The sequence below is a fragment of the Poecilia latipinna genome, unplaced genomic scaffold (genome assembly GCF_001443285.1).
Source record: "Poecilia latipinna isolate Pla-1442-1.1 unplaced genomic scaffold, P_latipinna-1.0 Scaffold185, whole genome shotgun sequence".
Lineage (NCBI taxonomy): Eukaryota > Metazoa > Chordata > Actinopteri > Cyprinodontiformes > Poeciliidae > Poecilia > Poecilia latipinna.
In genome coordinates, this window is record NW_015112801.1 from 189297 (window position 1) to 193682 (window position 4386).

At 37.9% G+C, this 4386-nt stretch overlaps 1 long non-coding RNA gene across 1 annotated transcript in view; it reads right to left on the minus strand.

The window, feature by feature from the left end:
• LOC106946297 (uncharacterized) overlaps positions 1 to 2108 on the minus strand; it is a 6117-nt gene extending 4009 nt beyond the window's left edge. The window contains exon 1 of the long non-coding RNA XR_001424744.1: positions 1204 to 2108. This is a non-coding gene — a long non-coding RNA (uncharacterized LOC106946297). The remainder of the gene's footprint in view (positions 1 to 1203) is intronic.
• Positions 2109 to 4386: the final 2278 nt, after the last annotated feature.

The following is a 4386-nucleotide window of genomic DNA, read 5'->3' on the forward strand; positions in this document are numbered from 1 at the left end:
AAACGTTGAAGTACTTGATACTTGGTAGAGTGAAGTTTTGCTGCTCACTCTGTTGCTGTTTCAGATTTAAAGTCGTGATCTAGATGGACATTACAGACAGGTGGTCCTTCACAGTGGTTGATGTGGATTCAGGTTGTTCCTTCCTTTTCGCCCCTCTCCCCCACTTGGTCTTGGCGTTGCTGCAGCGAAATCCTCCCCCGTCTCCTCCGGCTTCCTGTCAGTCCAACTGATTTTGGCGTTGGATCTTTGGGTTGTCCAGATCGTCCCTCAGGAAATGTCCATGTTGTCCACAGATGAAACAAGCGTCAACAGTTCAGTCGTCTTCTCTCACAGCTCCGAAGCATGTTTAGCTTTTCTTCCTCTACGCTGATATTAGACAGCAGACCAGTGGAGGTTGTTAAAGCTCAGTCTCACACAGTTTTCAGTCCAAATGCCCAACAGGAGACCGACAGTTGTCCCCTGCAGGTGATGGAGGTCTTTTTTGTCTTCTTGATCCTCCAGATCTTCTCCATCATTTTCATTGGCTGGTTTTGTAGGAGGGACATCATCTGGTCCATGGGAGGACAGGTTTGAGGAGTTGAGGTCAGAGGTCAGATGCACCGCGAGGCTCAGACAGAGGGAAAGAGAAAGAGCAAATAGAAAGAGATTAGGGTTTGTTTGGTCATTTTCCTTGTTGTTTTCTATACATATACATTTATATTTATGAATCTTATTTTAACCTTTTACGTGATCATATAGTTTAGTCATTTATTATCCATCCAGTATTATGGCTCCTGTTTGTGGAGGTTTTTCTGTGTCTGGATCTGTTTTCCCCTGTGAGTCTCTGTGCCGTCTTGATTGTTCCGAGGTGTGTCTAGTCTCCCTAATTGCCCTCTGTGTATTTAAGCCCACCTGTTGTCCCTGTTCTTTGTCAGATACTTGTCGTATGTCGTTCGTTGTTGACTTTTAGTCAGTCTACTCAGTTGGACTGTTAAGTCCTGAGAGTCTGTACAATTAGTCGTTGTCAGGACTCAGGACTGTTTGTCCTGAGTCGACGTTAGCTCTATTCTGTGACAAATTCCAGCTGCTCTGTTGCTACCGGTATGAGCTTAGCCTCCGTTTCTGCCGTGCTGCCAGTTCCTGGACTGTTGTGAGCTTCTCATCATTAAATATTCATCTTCATTCATCTACACCCTGGGCTTCGTCTGCGTTTTCTCTCTTCACCTCACCTCAACTTCATGATACTTAGAGCTGCTTTTAGCATGAAAGGGTCCCTTATAAATAAAATTAATTAATTGATTGATCCTTTTAAGTATTTTTTTTTTACATTTATTTGTTCAAACAAACAAAAGAAAAATTAAACATATGTAATTTGTCAACAAAAGATTTATGTTCAGCATTTAATTCCAAACAATTCACCCTGAGGTGGAGGTTGCGTGCTGGAGCCACTTAGACCCATTCTTCTAGAATTGGGTGGGATATCCTCTTTAGCCTGCAAACGTCTTCACAGAATCCAACAAATCAACTTTGTGGTCACTCTGCCTCTTAAGCCTCTAAGAGGGGCCTTTATTTCCGATAAAAGTCTTTAGGATTCCAAAATGGAATCCTACAGTCGCTATACCTCCACCGGACCCCGACATCCTTGGAGCATTAAAATAGCCGCAGTTCCGCGGTACAAGTTCATTAAAAATGCTGGAGTCACCCAAACCACTTGTCCATGATTGTGTTAATAAAACATCCAATCAATGAGAGGAAAAGAAATCCCTAATGACGAAAGTTTTATTTGTCAGCGACCTGGCATTTACCAAACCGATCCTAGCAGAAATCGACGGGTCTACACCATCAGCTGGCGTCCGGTGCTCTCGGCAAAGAGGCCGCAGGTTGCTAGGATTCACCCTGTGTCTACAGGGTCGAGGAGCGCAGGGACCTGTGGTAGTGCCTGTGGTCATCGGGGCCCTCGGGGCAGTCACCCCCAAACTGGAGCAGTGGCTAAAACACATCCCAACAACATCAGACATCTCAGTCTGGAAATGTCAGGTTCTAGGCACAGCTAAGATACTGCGCAGAACCCTCAAGCTCCCAGGCTTCTGGTACAGGACCCGAGCTCAGAGGATGAAAGAGACCACCCACGGAGGGTGAGAAGGGAATTTATATAAATATGAATAAATATATATATATATATATATATATATATATATATATATATATATACACACACATTGTCTGAGTATCTCCAAGTAGGTTTGATTTTAACTAGTGTTTCACCTTGCAGTAAACTACTTTTTTTTTTCTTATGTGCACAACTATCAAACATTTCCCAAATAAAATGTGACCCCAACACTGAAACTGTGAGTTTCTGTAACAGTATATGTTGAGTAACTGAGGGAAATAGCATAAACATACAATATGTTTATGTTATGTTATGCTCTAACAAGCACCATGATGTGCAGAAGTGCTCACATCCCATAACTATTTCTAGCATTTGCAATGCTGCCGCCACAAATTCCAAGATATTTTACAACAAAGATGATTACTACAGATCAACACAAAGTGCTGCATAACTGTAAAGTGTAAGGAAAATAATTTGCAAACTTTCTACCTTTCTGATAACATTTTAAAACTTGGAAATCGGACTCGTTATCAAATTTCTGGGTCTCGTCAGAGAACTTGGGAACAGAAAATTTAACAAGGCAAGTGATATCAGATCGGAACCTGTCCGAACAATATCAGATGACACATAGGGTGCTCTCAGAAAGGAACATTTTAGGGCTGCTTTTAAAGTGGGTGTTTCTGCTTTTTAACAGAATTCCTTTAACTCAAAAGAGTTAAAGCCAGTTCTTAAGAGTTTAAGATAAATGGTGTTTTTTCTTCTTCTCATTTCTGCCTTTGCAATGATTCTGCTTAAACATCTCTTTCTGTAAATATTTCTGTCTTTGTTCTGTAGCCTATACTTGGTATCACAAAACATTAGGGAATATCAAGATCTAACAATGGTAATATTAGCCTAAATGCAGCCAGGGGCATGTGGGCTATAACTAGCATGTTGTCTTACATTGACCTACTCCATTCAGTGTGCTAAACATGGTAAATAAATAAAAATAAACAAAATAGCTAAAAAGCTTATTTTAGGAAAAAGGCTACTGTTAATGTGGGCAGTAGTTACATTAGAAATGTTTGTGATAATGTTTGTGCCCTGCTTTCTGATTCTTACTTTTGCAAAAGTAAAAAACTTAAGTTCACTTCGTGGCACTTGGTTACCAGTAAACACACTCATCTCTTAGCAACAGATTAGCAACAAAAATTGTTATTGTTCAAAAAACATAAGATTTCTTCTGCTCTTTTGAAATACCACTTATTTTATACTTGTTAAGAATTGTGTAGTTGGTGAATTTTGCAGAAAAGTTAGTTCTTTTTGTCATTAGTAGTAGATATATTAAAAAACACAAATTCAACAGAAAAATAAAAATCTCGATTTATACTTCGTTGCTACGAACTGCTGTTCGTTACCAGAAAAAAACCTGCTTATCTCTTAACACCAAATTAATGACAAGTAATATTTGTTTATAAAACATAAGCTCTTTCAAAAATAATGCTTATTAGCTTAGATACAAGAAATTTACCGTTGGTTCATTTTGCAAAAGTGAAAATCAGATGTTTACTTTGTGGAACTTGGTTACCAGAAAACGCGATCATCTCCTAGCAACCGATTAACAGATTAGCAACAAAAATTCTTATTGTTCAAAACATATATTTCTTCTGCTCTTTTGAAATGCCACTTATTTTACACTAACAAGAATTGTTCAGTTGGTGAATTTTGTAGAAAAGTTACTCTTTTTGTCATTAGTGGCAAATATATTAAACAGACATTCAACACAAAAGTAAAAATCTTGATTTATACTTCGTGGCAGTTCGTTACCACAAAAAACCCCGCTTATCTCTTAACACCAAATTATTAATAAGTAGTATTGTTTATAAAACATAAGCTCTTTCAAAAATAATGCTTATTAGCTTAGATACAAGAAATTTACCGTTGGTACATTTTGCAAAAGTGAAAATCAGATGTTTACTTTGTGGAACTTGGTTACCAGAAAACGCGATCATCTCCTAGCAACCGATTAACAGATTAGCAACAAAAATTCTTATTGTTCAAAACATATATTTCTTCTGCTCTTTTGAAATACCACTTATTTTATACTAACAAGAATTGTGTAGTTGGTGAATTTTGCAGAAAAGTTAATTTTTTGTCATTAGTGGTAAATATATTAAACACACATTCAACACAAAAGTAAAAAATCTTGATTTATACTTCGTGGCAGTTCGTTACCAGAAAAAAACCCCGCTTATCTCTTAACACCAAATTAATAACAAGTTATATAGTTTATAAAACATAAGCTCTTTCGAAATAAT